Source organism: Ovis aries, chromosome 2 (genome assembly GCF_016772045.2).
Source record: "Ovis aries strain OAR_USU_Benz2616 breed Rambouillet chromosome 2, ARS-UI_Ramb_v3.0, whole genome shotgun sequence".
Taxonomy (NCBI): Eukaryota; Metazoa; Chordata; class Mammalia; order Artiodactyla; family Bovidae; genus Ovis; species Ovis aries.
The window spans coordinates 155,755,812-155,775,234 of record NC_056055.1 but is presented as its reverse complement, the minus strand read 5'-3'; positions in this window follow the sequence as shown (position 1 = coordinate 155,775,234).

Below are 19,423 nucleotides of genomic sequence, written 5' to 3'. Positions count from 1 at the left end.
CTTTAAATATTCAGCTGATACCAATAGCACATATGCACAGAACTACCTGGGACTGCAAAAACAGAGAGAAGTCCTTGAAGTTCACACAGGTCTGGGAATAGATTCTGTTCCTTTAAACATAAGAATGATTTCATCTCTGTAATGAGGAAAAAACCTAGCATAAAAGCTCTTCTAGTCCAGCCTAACAAAACTCAACATTTAGCTTCAAACTATCACCAGAAAAATTAGCTGTTACAGAACAAAGTCAAAGTCAATGTGTATGCATGCTAAGTCGCTTCAGTAGTGTCCAATTCTCTGCAACCCTGTGGGCTGTAGGGTCCTCTGCCCACGGGATTCTCCAGGCAAGAATACTAGAAGGGGTTTCTATGCCCTCCTGGGAAGCCTGGGAAGCCCTCCAAGGAAATGTATAGAAATTCAAAAATTTCCAGCATTCAATATCTGTCAACCAAGCAAAAATTGCCAAGATAGAAGCTAGAAAATATAAATCATAATATGAAAAATCCATCAGTAGAAACAGACACAAAGGAGAAATTTATGATAAATAATAGACATGGACATTAAAACAATTTTTATAACTATATTCCATTTATTTAGATGATAGGGAAAGAATGGGCATGATTGGGAAATATGAATATATAAAAAATTAACCAAATCAAACATCTAGAGACGAAAAATAAAATTTCTGAGATGAGAAATGCACAGAATAACATTAACTGCAGATAAGACATTGTAGAAAAAATTGTAACAGAAACTAAAAATAATGATACAGGAGATGAAAAACTTTAAAAACCTGAAGAAGCTTTAGCATCCGTGAGACATCTTCGAGTATCCTTAATGTACGTAGAGATCCCAGATGAGAGTAGAGGGAGGTGATAAAGAAAATGTTAAGAAATTTTGACAGTTTACCACATTTGATGGAAAGTACAAACTCCTATTTCTAAGAATCATCTTAAGAAAAAAGAAGAAAACTACACTCTAGCTTATCATAATCCAGTTGCTTAAAATAAATAATAAAATCTCAGAAGTCCAAGAGGAAAAAAAAACATACTACATTTAGAGTGACAAAAATAAAAATGACAATGTGATTCTTATTGGAAACAATTCAAGCCTAAGGGAGTGAATGTCACTGAAATGCTGGGGGTGAAAAAAAGCAAAAAAGCCCACAAGCAATCTTGAATTCTATATTCTTATCATATATAAGGGAAAATATCTTTTTAAAATGTAGCTAAAATAGGACTTGTAGAGACAGAAAAGCTGAGAGAATTAGTTCAGTGCTAGCAGACTGCCACAATAGCAAATTTTAATGAAAGCTCTTTAGGCAGAAGAAAAGTGATGTCATATAAAAATCGGTATCTATACAAATGAATGAAGAGCATAAAATATGTAAATATGTTAAGTAAATATAAAAGACCTTTTTTTTCTTTATTTTAATATCTTTTTAAAGATAATGAACTATTTAAAGCAAAAATAACAATGTGTTATAAAATTTACAACCTAAAGGAAATAAGACATATAACCATAGAACAAAGGCTGGAAGAGGAGAAATAAAGTATACTCTTGTAAGGTTTACTGTATATGCAACATGAATATATTATTACCTGAAAACATACTATGGTAAATTAAAGATGCATGTTATTAATCTTAAATCATTTGTCAAAAATAACAGAGTAACAGCTAATAATGAAAAAGGGACTATAATGGAGTCATAGGATTACTCAGTCTAAAAAGAATCAGAATAGAAGAAAAAGGAAGCAAGTAATAAATACATAGAATAAATAGAAAACAAAGTGCAACATGATAGATTTAAATCCAACCATATTGACAGTCACATTAAATGTAAATGGTCTAAAGACAAAAATTAAATGGCAAAAAATACCAGACTGGATAAACTGTTCTCTAAAAAGGTTCAAATATACACTGTCTACAAGAAACACACTTTAAATACGTACATGCATGCATTCAGGCTTCAGTGGTTGTTGTAATACTACATGAAGCAGATTACCTAGTCAATAAGATTTTCAGAGTTTCAAAATATATAAAGCAAACTGAAAAGAACTGAAAGGAGAAATAGACAAATTTACAAATACTTAAAGAAGAGTATAAATCATAGCATCATATAGAATAATGTACTGCTTTGTTAACTAACGATCTACTTGCAACAGATGGATACATTTCATAAACACAAAAGTGAGAGAAAGAAACCATATGTGAAACAGTGTGTATGATTACTTTTTATTAAGGTTAAAATATAGATGTTAGAAAGATCATCTTTGGGAAAGGGAAATAGTGATTTGAGGGAGAAACATGATAGGGTTTCTTGGGTTTTAGTGATATGTTGCAATTGCCTTGCCTCCACTTGCAGGAACTGATTGTTAAATTTTTGAATATTGCAAGCTGGTTAGCATCAAGTTGGTAGCTTCAAACAGGCCATGTTGGAAGTAGTCACATTATGGAAGTTATATTTTTTCAATGTGTCTTTGTTTTTTGCTTTGTTTTATTTTGAGGTGAAGGGACTGGTTGTTATATATTTAATAGCATAATCTTGGTCCAGGATGTGTTCCCTTTATGAAATCCAGTTATACATATGTGAGTTGTGAACTTTATGTTCTACTTCAAAAGATATTTCATATTTCAAGTGAGAAAAAATATGGAAGTCCTTATAATTTAAAACAAATATCTTTAGTATAGATTAATCCCAATTAAGAAGAAGTAGAGCAGGACAGCTAGGTAGACGGCTGAGGGAAACAAAGGGGCCAAAGCACTGATACAATCACTGATTTATCCTTTTTCACCACTGAGGTCAAGGGTCATGGCCTTCTATTTTTAAAGGTCAGACAGGTAATATAAAAGAATTAAGATAGAGTTTGAGTATTTATTCATACAGGAATATTCTGCACCTCCACAGATAAATGTCTCCTTCTATTTTCCTTGAAAATCACATACCTCTTCTTGATATATTTGTTGAAGGAGTCTTTTGGAACTAGAAAAGAAAACAACAGTTTCAAAGACCCTTGCTGAATCATCTAACTTCAGAGAAAACAAAACAGAACTTTAGGTCCCATCCTGATACTTCAGGTCGGTGGTTGCATCTATCTAGGACTTATCATCGTCTATCCAGAATACATCCATACCCTACACCTGCCCTGAAGAATTATCATCCCCTGCCCAACTACAAACACTATCTCAACTAAAGTAGACCCAAAACATCCCCCCTGATTAACGTTTCCCTTATCGTTTACACAAGTTCAGCTCAGTTCAGTTGCTCAGTCCTGTCCGACTCTTTGAGACGCCGTGAACTGCAGCACGCCAGGCCTCCTTGTCCATCACCAACTCCCGGAGTTCACTCAGACTCACGTCCATTGAGTCAGTGATGCCATCCAGCCATCTCATCCTCTGTCATCCCCTTCTCCTCCTGCCCCCAATCCCTCCCAGCATCAGGGTTTTTCCAATGAGTCAACTCTTTGCATGAGGTGGCCAAAGTACTGGAGTTTCAGCTTTAGCATCATTCCTTCCAAAGAACATCCAGGGCTGATCTCCTTCAGAATGGACTGGTTGGATCTCCTTGTAGTCCAAGGGACTCTCAAGAGTCTTCTCCAACACCACAGTTCACAAGCATCAATCCTTCAGCGCTAAGCTTTCTTCACAGTCCAACTCTCACATCCATACATGACCATGGGAAAAACCATAGCCTTGACTAGATGGACCTTTGTTGGCAAAGTAATGTCTCCGTTTTTCAACATGCTATCTAGGTTGGTCATATCTTTTCTTCCAAGGAGTAAGTGCTTTTTAATTTCATGGCTGAAGTTACCATCTGCAGTGATTTTGGAGCCCAAAAAAATAAAGTCTGACACTGTTTCCACTGTTTCCTCATCTACTTCCCATGAAGTGATGGATCAGATGCCATGATCTTCATATTCTGAATGTTGAGCTTTAGGCCAACTTTTTCACTCTCCTCTTTCACTATCATCAAGAGGCTTTTTAGTTCCTCTTTACTTTCTGCCATAAGGGTGGTGTCATCTGCATATTTGAAGTTATTGATATTTCTCCCAGCAATCTTGATTCTTGCTTTTGCTTCTTCATGCTGTACTCTGCATAGAGGTTAAATGAGCAGGGTGACAATATACAGCCTTGACATACTCCTTTTCCTATTTGGAACCAGTCTGTTGTTCCCTGTCCAGTTCTAACTGTTGCCTCCTGACCTGCATATAAGTTTCTCAAAAGGCAGGTATTCCCATCTCTTTTGGAATTTCCCACAGTTTATTGTGATCCACACAGTCAAAGGCTTTGGCACAGTCAATAAAGCAGAAATAGATGTTTTTCTGGAACTCTCTTGCTTTTTCCATGATCCAGCAGATGTTGGCAATTTGATCTCTGGTTCCTCTGCCTTTTCTAAAACCAGCTTGAACATCAGAAAGTTCACAGTTCACATATTGCTGAAGCCTGGCTTGGAGAATTTTGAGCATTACTTTACTAGCATGTGAGATGAGTGCAATTGTGCGGTAGTTTGAGCATTCTTTGGCATTGTTTTTCTTTGGAATTGGAATGAAAACTGAACTTTTCCAGTCCTGTGGCCACTGCTGAGTTTTCCAAATTTGCTGGTGTACTGAGTGCAGTACTATCACAGCATCATCTTTCAGGATTTGAAATAGCTCCACTGGAATTCCGTCACCTCCACTAGCTTTGTTCATAGTGATGCTTTCTAAGGCTCACTTGACTTCACATTCCAGGATGTCTGGCTCTAGGTGAGTGATCACACCATTGTGATTATCTGGGTCGTGAAGTTCTTTTTTGTACAGTTCTTCTGTGTATTCTTGCCACCTCTTCTTAATATCTCTGCTTCTGTTAGGTCCATACGATTTCTGTCCTTCATCAAGCCCATCTTTGCATGAAATGTCCCCTTGGTATCTCAAATTTTCTGAAGTGATCTCTAGTCTTTCCCATTCTGTTGTTTTCCTCTATTTCTTTGCATTGATCACTGAGGAAGACTTTCTTATCTCTTCTTGCTATTCTTTGGAACTCTGCATTCAGATGGGTATATCTTTCCTTTTCTCCTTTGCTTTTTGCTTCTCTTCTTTTCACAGCTAATTGTCAGGCCTCCCCAGACAGCCATTTTGCTTTTTTGCATTTCTTTTCCATGGGGATATTCTTGATCCCTGTCTCCTGTACAATATCATGAACCTCATTCCATAGTTCATCAGGCACTCTATCTATCAGATCTAGGCCCTTAAATCTATTTCTCACTTCCACTGTATAATCATAAGGGATTTGATTTAGGTCATACCTGAATAGTCTAGTGGTTTTCCCTACTTTCTTTAATTTCAGTCTGAATTTGGTAATAAGGAGTTCATGATCTGAGCCACATTCAGCTTCTGGTCTTGTTTTCGTTGACGGTATAGAGCTTCTCCATCTTTGGCTGGAAAGAATATAATCAATCTGATTTCAGTGTTGACCATCTGGTGATGTCCATGTGTAGAGTCTTCTATTGTGTTGTTGGAAGAGGATGTTTGCTACGACCAGTGCATTTTCTTGGCAAAACTCTATTAGTCTTTGCCCTGCTTCATTCCACATTCCAAAGCCAAATTTGCCTGTTACTCCAGGTGTTTTTTTACTTTCTACTTTTGCATTCCAGTCCTCTATAATGAAAAGGACATCTTTTTTGGGTGTTAGTTCTAAAAGGTCTTGTAGGTCTTCATAGAACCGTTCAATTCAGCTTCTTCAGTGTTACTGGTTGGGGCATAGACTTGGATAACTGTGATATTGAATGGTTTGCCTTGGAAACAAACAGAAATCATTCTGTTGCTTTTGAGATTGCATCCAAGTACTGCATTTCTTCTAAGGGATTCCTGCCCACAGTAGTAGATATAATGGTCATCTGAGTTAAATTCACCCATTCCAGTCCATTTTAGTTCGCTGATTCCTAGAATGTCGACGTTCACCCTTGCCATCTGTTTGACCACTTCCAATTTGCCTTGATTCATGGACCTGACATTCCAAGTTTCTATGCAATATTGCTCTTTACAGCATCAGACCTTGCTTCTATCACCAGTCACATCCACAGCTGGGTACTGTTTTTGCTTTGGCTCCATCCCTTTATTCTTTCTGGAGTTATTTCTCCACTGATCTCCAGTAGCATATTGGGCACCTACAGACCTGGGGAGTTCCTCTTTCAGTATCCTATCATTTTGCCTTTTCATACTGTTCATGAGGTTCTCAAGGCAAGAATACTGAAGTGGTTTGCCATTCCCTTCTCCAGTGGACCACATTCTCTCAGACCTCTCCACCATGACCCACCTGTCTTGGTTGCCCCATGGGCGTGGCTTAGTTTCATTGAGTTAAACGAGGCTGTGGTTCTAGTGTGATTAGATTGACTAGTTTTCTGTGAGTATGGTTTCAGTGTGTCTGCCCTCTGATGCCCTCTTGCAACACCTACCATCTTATTTGGGCTTTTCTTACCTTGGACGTGGGGTATCTCTTCATGGCTGCTCCATCAAAGCGCATCCACTGCTCCTTACTTTGGACGAGGGGTATCTCCTCAATGCTGCCTCTCCTGACCTTGAATGTGGAATAGCTTCTCTAGGCCCTCTGGTGCCCATGCAGCCACTGCTCCTTTGAGGTGGGGTAGCTCCTCCTGGCTGCCCCCTTGACCTTGGAAGTGGATGAGCTCCTCTTGGCTGCACCTCCCTATAAATATGGAGCCTCCCTTATTCCTCTCTGCTCTCAGCCTGGTCGTTAGGCCGACTGTCACCCCTCCTTGCCTAAATAAATGTAACCTACTTCTGTTGAGGTCATCTTTCCTCTTTCTGCCTCAGCCCGAACTGTACCTTACATTTGTAACCTGATTACTATGATATTGAGCCCTTATATCACACTAAGAAGGTTTGAATATAGCCTTTTTGTCTTTTAACTTTGTGATCTTGGATGAATTATATAACTCTAGCTTCTAGTTCTGTCATTAGCAAAGTGGTGAAAATAATCATACCCCATCACTTAATTCATTCAAAGAAATAGGGCTATGTGCCAGATATGATTCTTAGAGAATGAGATATAGCAAAAGTAATATGTATTGGGTTGGCTCAAAAGTTTATTCATATTTTTCTGTAACATCTCATGGAAAAATCCAAATGAATTTTCTGGCCAACCTGCAAAGATTCTTTATCTAAAGTTGTTTCTATTATAAGATGAACACAAAATAAATAAGATGCATAAGTAATATTTGTATGTGGTGATAGCCATGAAGGGAAGTCAACTGGGGAGGGAAAATGAGGTGTCGATGTAATATTCAATTACCTGGTTAGTTTTCACAGAGAAGATGACATTTAAGTCAAAACTTAGGTTACAACTGTTTGAGGGAAAGGCATTATAGGCCAAGGGGAAAATGCACAATCATGCCTGAATTATTTGAGAAATATCAAGGAGGCCAGTATGGCTGGAGTAGAGAGAGAAAGTATCAGAGAGGTGGGCCACCATGAGAATTCTGAGATGTGAGAGTGTGCAGAGTTTTGAACAGAATATTGATGTACCCCAACGTGGGTTTAATGGGATCAGTTCAGCTGCTTTGTTAATAGGTTCAAGGAAGGCAAAAATGAAAAAAGACAGTTATATCCCCATGGGAAATAACAGCTTCTTGGTCTAATGAAGTAGCTCCATTTTGTATTTAGCAAAGTAAGTTCAATTTTCCTAGATCTTCTAATTTTTAAGATAAGCCACATATCAAAGTTTTTAGTGAAAAATATCCTAATTTTCTAATATTGAAATAATTTTTTTGTTTCAATACATGAAGACACATATACAAAAACCCATATCTACAGATGTTTTACTAAAATCATTGTGTCAATGGAATACTGCTACTGAACCTCATGACTGCTCTTTGTAGCTAGATCTTTGCTATATAAACATGTGATTCTCCATTCACATTCTGGCTCGATGTTCCTCCTTATTTATTGCATACTATTGGGTACCGGTTTTCATATCCTGTACTTAATCTTTTTTTAAATTTTATTTTTGCTTTGGCTGCACTGGGTCTTTGTTGCTGTGTGCAGGCTTTTCTCTAGTTGTAGTGGTTTCTCATTGCGGTGGCCTCTCATTGCAGAGCATGTTATAGGGCACGCAGGCTTCAGTAGTTGCAGCACATGGGCTTAGTCGTCTGGTGACATGCGGGAATTTTATTTGCTGAACCAGGAATTGAACCCATGTACCCTACATTGTCAGGTGGATTGTTAAGTACTGGGCCACAAGGGAAGTCCCCTGTATTGAATCTTGAAATATGACACATTACTAGAGAAATGTATCCCTTACTAGTAGAAGCAAGAAACTGACTAGTATCATTTTAGCCCTAGGGAGCTATTTTTGGCAGTATTTTTCTGCTATTTATCTCAAAATATGAGAGGTTAAAGATTGACAATGTAAGTAGATGACTAAAACACTATCCAAATACTAATATTGAAAGAAAAAAAAAGGCAACATAGATTGGCTCTGAACCATACGCAGTGACTATAAAATGCAAATTGGGGAATACTTCCTAATGTTATTGACATATCATCCAAATTTCTATTTAAAAGTGAGTATTTATTTTTAAATCTAAAAATCATCATTTCAGAACTTTATAATGGAAGACTTTGCAAAACTTCATGGTAAATACTGCAATATTATTCAGTATTTATAGAATAATTGGCTTAGAATCCAGTTCAAATAGCTCTGTAGCGCATAGTTTCTCACAATGACGTTCATAATTAGTATGTATAAAATAGGCTCCTCATTCCACTGGCACTGATAGCAAAAAACTCAATAGTTAAAAGGAAGATTAAAAAAGAAGGAAAAAGCAGCCTTAGATAATCCACTTCTCAACCATGGGTAAACAAATTGCATTCAAATACATGAATTTGTTCAGTGATTTTATACTTTCTTCTGAAACTTTGGAATCTGGGCTGTCAAAAGGTAAACTATTGTGCTAAAATGAAAGTTATCTTTCATAATTCTTTGCAAGGAAAATTACTGAATTTGCAAAATGTTGGAGTTATTATTATCAAAGTACCTTGGGTCCTGGAAAACAGATCCTGTCTCTGTTCTTGTTTCTTCTTAAAAGCTTCCTACACTTTCACACTAGCCAGTTTTGGACATCTCTGTACTTGCTACAGTTAACTATGCAAGTTCAGTTCAGTTCAGTCGCTTAGTCATGTCTGACTCTTTGTGACCCCATGGACTGCAGCACGCCAGGCCTCTCTGTCCATCACCATCTCCTGGAGCTTGCTCAAACATGCTCAAACTCATGTACATCAAGACGGTAGTGCCAACCAACCATTTCATCCTCTGTCGCCCCCTTCTCCTCCTGCCTTCAATCTTTCCCAGCTTCAGGGTCTTTTCTAATGAGTCAGTTCTTCACATCAGGTACCAAATTATTGGAGCTTCAGCTTCAGCATTAGTCCTTCCAATGAATATTCAGGACTGATTTCCTTTAGGATTGAGTGGTTGGATCTCCTTGCAGTCCAAGGGACTCTCAAGAGTCTTCTCCAACACCTAAGTTCAAAAGCATCAATTCTTCAGTGCTCAGCTTTCCTCATAGTCCAACTCTCACATCCATACATGAATAATGGAAAGAAAATAGCTTTGACTAGATGGACCTTTGTTGGCAAAGTAATGTCTCTGTTTTTTAATATGCTGTCTAGGTTGGTCATAACTTTTCTTCCAAGGAGCAAATGTGTTTTAACTATGCAAACTTCAGGCCAAACTGGGAATATGAGATAGAGTTACCTGCTTATTTCAGTTCAGTTCAGTCACTCAGTTGTTTCCGACTCTTTGCAACCCCATGGACTGCAGAACTCCAGGCCTCCCTGTCCATCACCAAATCCTGGAGTTTACTCAAGCTCGTGTTCATCACATTGGCGATGCCATCCAACCATCTCATCCTCTGTTGTCCTCTCCTCCTCCTGCCCTCAATCTTTCCCAGCGTCAGGGTCTTTTCCAATGAGTTAGTTCTTTGCATCAGGTGGCCAAAGTATTGAAGTTTCAGCTTCAGCATCAGTCCTTCCAATGAATACTCAGGACTGACTTCCTTTAGGATGGACTGGTTGGATCTCCTTGAAGTGCAAGGGACTCTCAAGAGTCTTCTCCAACACCATGGTTCAAAAGCATCAATTCTTTTTTTTTTTTTTTTTTAAAAGAATAAATTATTTGGTGCTCGGCTTGTATTATACATCTGCATACAAATATGACCTTAATCCTTGTACGTGGATAACCCACCCTGCGAAAGAGGTAGAGAGGGGGGAGCAGGTCCTTTGAAAACATCTGTATTTGATGGTTAACAGAGACAGGGTTGAGCCACAGGAGGGCAGAAGGCACACTGTGTCTTCTCAAAGACCACAGGGAATGAGTTTCAAGTAGGAGGAGGTGGTCAGTGGGATGGAGTGCTTGGGAGAAGCCCAAGCTTGGACTAGACCAGGTTTGGGGGGACCCCTGGCTCCAGTCTTAGAAATGCAACAGAATGCAGGTGCAAGGGGTTCAGAAGAGAAGGGTTGATGGGCAAGAAGAGGTGTCTCTGTCCTGAATTTTGGCCTTTAGAAGAAAAAGAAAGCTGGAGAGAGGTTGGCAGAAGCAAGGGATGTTTTCTTTTCTGGGGGGCTTCCTTTTGTTTGGTTAAGAATGAAGAGAATGTGTATACCTGTAGGCAGGGGGAGGAATAGGTTGAGAAAAAGAAATAAGAAAGAACAGAGAGGACTTTTTCCCACAGGAGGTGATGCCCTTGGACATACTGTATATTTATTCATATACCTGCTTATTTACTTAGTTCTAAATTGGTTGGATTATATCTTCTTTTATGTGCAAAGCTGTGAAGAATTCAGCAGCTGGTTGTGGGTAAGATGATCTTCAGAGAGGAGCTTTGTTGTCATTAGTTGCTTAGTCGTGTCCAGCTCTTTTATGATCCCATGGACTGTAGCCCACCAGGTTTCTCTGTCCATAGAATTTTCTAAGCAAGAATATTAGAGTAGATTGCCATTTCATGCTTCAGGGGATCTTCCTGACTGAGAGACTGAACCCATGTCTCCTACATCTCCTGCACTGGCAAGCAGATTCTTTACTAATGAGCCACTTGGGAAGGCCACATGAAAGATGGCATGTGCTTATGCAGAAGAATGTTCTCTTTCTTTGTTATACATGCTGAAAGAAATATTTGGGAGATATATACAGTGAGAGTCACAGTCAGCTCCTGGTCTTGTTTTTGTTGACAGTATAGAGCTTCTCCATCTTTGGCTGGAAAGAATATAATCACTCTGATTTCGGTGTTGACCATCTGGTGATGTCCATGTGTAGAGTCTTCTCTTGTGTTGTTGGAAGAGGATGTTTGCTATGACCAGTGCATTTTCTTGGCAAAACTCTATTAGTCTTTGCCCTGCTTCATTCCACATTCCAAGGCCAAATTTTCCTGTAACTCTAGGTTTTTCTTGATTCCAACTTTTGCATTCCAGTCCCCTATAATGAAAAGGACATCCCTTTTGGGTGTTAGTTCTAAAAGGTCTTGTAGGTCTTCATAGAACCATTCAATTCAGCTTCTTCAGTATTAATGGTTGGGGCATAGACTTGGATTACTGTGATAGTGAATGGTTTGCCTTGGAAACAAACAGATATCAACCTGTTGTTTCTGAGATTGCATCCAAGTACTGCATTTCGGACTCTTTTGTTGACTATGATGGCTACTCTCTTTCTTCTGAGGGATTCCTGCCTGCAGTAGTAAATATAATGGTCATTTGAGTTAAATTCACCCATTCCAGTCCATTTTAGTGCTCTGTTTCCTAGAATGTCAATGTTCACTCTTACCATCTCTTGCTTGACCACTTCCAATTTGCCTTGATTCATGGACCTGACATTCCAGGTTCCTATGCAATATTGCTCTGTACAGCATCGGACCTTGCTTTTATCACCAGTCAAATCCACAGTTGGGTATTGTTTTTGCTTTGGCTCCATCCCTTCTTTCTTTCTGGAGTTATTTCTCCACTGATCTCCAGTAGCATATTTGGCTCCTACTGACTTGGGGAGTTCCTCTTTCAGTATCGTAACATTTTGCTTCTTCATACTGTTCAAAGGGTTCTCAAGGCAAGAATGCTGAAGTGGTTTGCCATTCCCTTCTCCAGTGGACCACATTCTCTCAGACCTCTCCACCATGACCCACCCATTATTACCAAATTCAGACTTAAACTGAAGAAAGTAGGGAAAACCACTAGACCATTTAGGTATGACCTAAATCAAATCCTTTACGATTATACAGTGGAAGTGAGAAATAGATTTAAGGGCCTAGATCTGACAAATAGAGCTGATGAATTATGGACGGAGGTTCGTGACATTGTACAGGAGACAGGGATCAAGACCATCCCCATGGAAAAGAAATGCAAAAAAGCAAAATGGCCATCTGCGGAGGCCTTACAAATAGCTGTGAAAAGAAGAGAGGCAAAAAGCAAAGGAGAAAAGGAAAGATATAAGCATCTGAATGCAGAGTTCCAAAGAATAGCAAGAAGAGATAAGAAAGCCTTCTACAGCGATCAATGCAAAGAAATAGAGGAAAAGAACAGAATGGAAAGACTAGAGTTCTCTTCAAGAAAATTAGAGATACCAAGGGAAAATTTCATGCAAAGATGGGCCTGATAAAGGACAGAAATGGTATGGACCTAACAGAAGCAGAAGATATTAAGAAGAGGTGGCAAGAATACACAGAAGAAGTGTACAAAAAAGACCCTCACTACCCAGATAATCACGATGGTGTGATCACTAATCTAGAACCAGACATCCTGGAATGTGAAGTCAAGTGGGCCTTAGAAAGCATCACTACAAACAAAGCTGGTGGAGGTGATGGAATTCCAGTTGAGCTGTTTCAAATCCTGAAAGATGATGGTGTGAAAGTGCTGCACTCAATATGCCAGCAAATTTGGAAAACAGCAGTGGCCACAGGACTGGAAAAGGTCAGTTTTCATTCCAATTCCAAAGAAAGGCAATGCCAAGAAATGCTCAAACTACTGCACAATTGCACTCATCTCACATGCTAGTAAAGTAATGCTCAAAATTCTCCAAGCCAGGCTTCAGCAATACGTGAACCGTGAACTTCCTGATGTTCAAGCTGGTTTTACAAAAGGCAGAGGAACCAGAGATCAAATTGCCAACCTCTTCTGGATCATGGAAAAAGCAAGAGAGTTCCAGAAAAACACCTATTTCTGCTTTATTGACAGTACCAAAGCCTTTGACTGTGTGGATCACAATAAACTGTGGAAAATTCTGAAAGAGATGGGAATAACAGACCACCTGAGCTGCCTCTTGAGAAACCTATATGCAGATCAGGCAGCAACGGTTAGAGCTAGACATGGAACAACAGACTGGTTCCAAATAGGAAAAGGAGTATGTCAAGGCTGTATATTGTCACCCTGCTTACTTAATCTATATGCAGAGTACATTATGAGAAACGCTGGACTGGAAGAAACACAAGCTGGAATCAAGATTGCTGGGAGAAATATCAATCACCTCAGATATGCAGATGACACCACCCTTATGGCAGAAAGTGAAGAGGAGCTAAAAAGCCTCTTGATGAAAGTGAAAAGGAGAGTGAAAAAGTTGGCTTAAAGCTCAACATTCAGAAAACGAAGATCATGGCATCTGGTCCCATCACTTCATGGGAAATAGATGGGGAAACAGTGGAAAGAGTGTCAGACTTTATTTTTTTGGGCTCCAAAATCACTGCAGATGGTGACTGTAAACATGAAATTAAAAGACGCTTACTCCTTGGAAGAAGAGTGATGACCAACCTAGATGGCATATTCAAAAGCAGAGACATTACTTTGCAGACTAAGGTCCATCTAGTCAAGGCTATGGTTTTCCAGTGGTCATGTATGGATGTGAGAGTTGGACTGTGAAGAAGGCTGAGCACCAAAGAATTGATGCTTTTGAACTGTGGTGTTGGAGAAGACTCTTGAGAGTCCCTTGGACTGCAAGGAGATCCAACCAGTCCATTCTGAAGGAGATCAGCCCTGGGATTTCTTTGGAAGGAATGATGCTAAAGCTGAAACTCCAGTATTTTGGCCACCTCATGCGAAGAATTGACTCATTGGAAAAGACTCTGATGCTAGGAGGGATTGAAGGCTGGAGGAAAAGGGGACGACAGAGGATGAGATGGCTGGATGGCATCACTGACTCGATGGACGTGAGTCTGAGTGAATTCCAGGAGTTGGTGATGGACAAGGAGGCCTGGCGTGCTGTGATTCATGGGGTTGCAAAGAGTTGGACATGACTGAGTGACTCAACTGAACTGAACTGTATAGTGAGAGAGTGAGAGGACAGAAAACAAATGGTAAATCTGGTTGAGTTGGTGAATGATTCACTACATTCAACTCTCAACACTTCCATAGACTTATAATTTTCAAAATGTGAAGAAAACTGTAGACCTTGAATTTCTGCACACCTGGGCATTAATCCCAGTTTCACCATTTTTTAATTGTATAATCATTAGTAAATTAGCCTAACTGAGCCCATTGTTTATTCTGTTGTTAGTTACTTTTGTTAACCTCTTACTGTTGATGTGTTGTTTAGTTGCTAGGTCGTGTCTGACTCTTTAGTGACCCCATGGATTGTAGCCCACCAGGCTGCTCTGTCCATAGGATATCCCAGGCAAGAATATTAGAGTGGGAGGCCATTTCCTTCTCCAGGGGATCTTTCAGACCCAGGGATAGAACCCATATATCCTGCATTGACAGGTGAATTCTTTACCATTGAGCCACCTGGGAAGCCCCCTATATGTGATACATGTTATTTGGCCCTTATTAAGTAGGAGGCATTCAATTCTGTCCACTGGGACATTTCTATGACAGTGAAGACAAAGTCCATGGAGCTTACATTTAAAAGTGGGAATCTGTATGCATACGTGTGTTCAAATATGGTTGTGTGTGTGATGCTTGCACATGAGCACTTGTGCAAATGATGGGGTATTAATTAGTTCTTATCAATTATTCATAGTATGAATGTTTATTCTGGTTCTAGGTTAGAATTGTTCAATTTAGAGATTTGAGGAAGGGGAAAAGCAGTGAGAGAATTTCTGAAAAGTACTTAAATGGTGTTGATCATCTTAGTTCCTGTCCCAGCATTGTTCCCAAATCAGGGAGCATGAACTCTTCTAGGATTTACCTTAAGCCCCCATTATATTTGAAAATTGAAAACAATAGCATTTAAAATACAGAAAACTTAGTAGTATTTATTGAGTACCTAGTGTGAGCCACATATATATACTGCATCATTCAATTCTTAAAACATCTGCTTTGATATATAGTCCATACTCATTTTACCAAAAATGACTAAAACTTCTCAGAAAGATATGTGTCCAAGGGCACATTGCTACCATCAGAAAATTTATTCCATGTCTGTTTTTCTTGAAAGTCTACAAACTGACTGTGGCTCCCTGAGCTTGAGAAGTAAGATGCCATATAGATGAAAACACCCGTACACAATTTTGAATAGACTGCTGAGTATATACATGTAATTTTTTTCATTTACTAATTTCTATGGTTTATTTATGATGAAAATGGAAGCAGAAGCACCACATTTGAAAAGTTGATTCTAATACAGTTAACTTTTGGTTTGCTTTTGTTTCTTCAGTGGATTTTTAGAGACCATGACACTAGGTTTTATGTCAGTTTTTTAAAATCTAACTGCTGGGAGACCTGTGTTTGATCCCTGGGTTGGGAAGATCCCCTGGAGAAGGGCATGGCAACCCACTCCAGTATTCTTGCCTGTAGCATCCCCATCAACAGAGGAGCCTGGTGGGATACAGTCCATGGAGCTGCAAAGAGTTGGACGCGACTGAGCAACTAAGCACAGTACAGGCAACTCACATAGCTTACAGATTTGTGAGGAAGAAAGTATTAACTTCAGCTTTTCACTCTGAAAACTTTTATCATTGGGTACTGCAGTATCCTTAAAAGTCAATATAACACCTATATGTCACATGGTACACTTAGTCCCATTGTGTGTTTAACGAGAAGTAGCTCTAAAAGCTGATTTTCACATTCAAGAACCTTAGAGGGATTGCACACTTAGGAAGATGACTCTGGGCATTAATGTTATAAAATTTAATTTATAGATTCATGCAGACAGATAATACATGTATACATATACATACATAATACATATAGAATTCAATATAATGAGGTGTTGTTCAGAGAAGTAGCGAAATTGTGTCAAATTGATATAACTAAAAATATGGAGATATTTTGAGAACAGTTTTGTATATTCTTGGAGTAAAGATACATTTAAATATGTAAAACTCAAGTTTCTTTATAACTTGAGAAATTAACATCTTAGAATATAAATCATAAGAGGTCAACTCTCATGTTTATGAAATTCTTCTTGGAGTCTATCAATATTCTCTTTACTGCTAATAAAATTAGTTGTTTTTATATGAAACAATGATTTTCCCAAGGCAAAATTGCCTTAAAACCTCACTGCATGCTCTACCCTTGCATGTCTTCCTTCAGTTCAGTTCAGCTGCTCAGTCATGTCTGACTCTTTGTGAGCCCATGGACTGCAGCACACAGGCTTCCCTGTCCATCACCAACTCCTGGAGCTTGCTCAACTCATGGCCATCGAGCCAGTGATGCCATTCAGCCATCTCATCCTTTGTCGTCCCCTTCTCTTCCTGTCTTCAATCTTTCCCAGCATCAAGGTGTTTTCAAATGAGGCCATTCTTCTCATCAAGTGGCCAAAGTATTGAAGTTTCAGCTTTGGCATCAATCCTTTCAATGATTGTTCAGGACTGATTTTAGGATTCACTGTTTGAATGTCCTTGCAGTCCAAGGGACTCAAGAATCTTCTCCAACACCTCAGTTCAAAAGCTTCAATTCTTTGGTGCTCAGCCTTCTTTATAATCCAACTCACATCCATGCATGACTAGTGGAAAAACCATAGCTTTGATTATATTAACCTTTGTCAGCAAAGCAATATCTCTGCTTTTTAATATGCTGTCTGAGTTGATCATAGCTTTTCTTCTAAGGAGCAAGTGCCTTTTAATTTCATGGCTGCAGTCAACACCTGCAGTAATTTTGAAGCCCAAGAAAATGAAGTCTTTCACAGTTTCCATTGCTTCCCCATCTATTTGCCATGAAGTGATGGGACTGGATGCCATGATCTTCATTTTTTAAATGTTGAGTTTTAAACCAGTTTTTTCACTCTCGTCTTTCACTGTCATCAAGAGGCTGTTTAGTTCCTCTTCGCTCTCTGCCATAAGGGTGGTGTCCTCTGCATATCTGAGATTATTGATATTTCTCCCGGCAATCTTGATTATGTCTTCCTTAATATTAATTGCATTTCATGTCTTCCTTTATGTTGTCTATTAAATTTAAAGTTATGGGACCTATTGTTTAAATGTTCCATAATTTTTCTTGTTCCTCATCTACTAAGTTTTAATTCTATGCTTGTTCTTGCAGTATCTTACATTTGTAAAATGGCTTACGGTTTTCAAGGAAATATATATATTCCTCTTTCTGTATCATAACTATTACATATTTCTGACTTAATGGGTTACTATGTATTTTAGTCTCATTAATGAAAAATTATAATACATGTTCTCATTTTACATTTATATTTAAAATGAAGTGTAATATGGACCACTACTTTTTCAAAATAAAGTGAAATATATTTTTATTTAAGCTTCATAAGTTCCTGACAATTAATTATAGTCACCTTTCTTACTAAATGGTAGTCAATCTTCTGTTATTTAATGTAGAGACAGCTGCCTCTTTAGATAAATTTGGCAACACAGATGGATTTAAAGTGAAACAGATTCTCTCCTTTTTATCCAGACTCTAACCAGCTATTTAGATAGAATTTAAGACAAAAATTTGTGACACTTTACTTAATACTTTCTACTTCCTCTTCCCTTTTACACCTTAAAAAATTATGAACTTGATTATTTAAAATTTTGTTGTCCAATATACATAATGTTTTTTGTACAGTGTGTAGCAACAGAAATAGTTATCTTTGAATAGGATAGCCAAAGAAAAATGAGGCCAAGAAAGAAAACCTAATGTGATTCTGGGGATCTCTTATTAAAATGTTTACATTTAAACATAGTGACTTCAATAATTTTCCTTGTCCTTTATATCTGACTTTAATTCTGTAAGACAATAGTTTTTACATCTGTGCATTGATGAAATAAAGAGGTATGGTAGCTGCTTGTTGGCTGAAAGATTCTGTGGTTGTTACATTAATGTTATATTAATGTTACTCATACTGGACTTATGAGTAAGGCATCAAATAACTAATTAAGGTACACTGGAAAAGTCTTCATTGCAAGAGGGTGATGTTTTAAAATATAACTTTAAAATATGAAAATCAATAAAGTTTACCTGCTATATAGTTTTTTGTTTTAATAATCAGTGTTCTTATTCAAATTTTAAAAAGACTATTAGATTCTTGGATGTGAAAATAATTTTGTCCAATATAATGGATTTTTCCTGACCTTTAATTAGCAAGTGAAATATTAATTGACAAGATAATGTCTTTAGTACATGTATTTAATGAATATATTACTAATACTTGTTATGTGCCAGGCACTGTACTCAATCCTGGGAAGCAGTGATGCAGTCCCTGCTTTTCAGGAATTTATCTTCTAAGAAGTGTTATGTCCATATGGTATATGGAGGTGAAAAACTCTTGAGGTTATGGATGTGTAATTGTTTCATGCTTTATGATGGTACTTAACATTTTACTTTATATTTGCTTTTGGATTTAACAGAGATGCAGAGAGGTTAAATGATAGCAAACTCATATTCCCTTAAGTGAATGCCAATGCTTTTCCACATTGTTCTGCTTTTCATCTATTTATCTCTTTTTATGGATTCTTAGTAGTGGCTTAGTTAGTCTTTTTCTTCATGTCCTACTTACTATCTATTTATGTATTCTTGTCAATTTATGTTAAATAGTAGCACAGTCAGACTAGAGTGACCACAAAGTTGATTGGGAGAGACTCGTTTGTCGCTCTCCGTGGTGCTGAAAGATTTTCACGGGCTAGAAAATTTCCCCTAATTTTTTCCCTAATTTTTTTGGCACTAATGGTTACTGCCCAATCAAGAATTCAAAACAAGGAGGGAAACAGTAGTGAGGGAAAGGAAGATAAAAAAGAAAAAAAGTTTATAGAAAAGGCATAGCTGTTGATTAAGAGGTGGTTGGATTGATTTATTCATTAACAGAAAAGTTTTCTGTACAACAGGCACCTCACTTGGAGTGAAGTTACAATAACTCTCTCCACCCCCAATGCCACCTTATAAACTTAAACTTTGCGCTAGCGTATCCTATTTTATATTGGAGAAAACAGGCATTAATCACACAAATATGGAAAACTGTAAGTTTGCAACAGGACTGTATGGATCATGAGATAAAATAGAGCAAATATTAGTGTATTAAT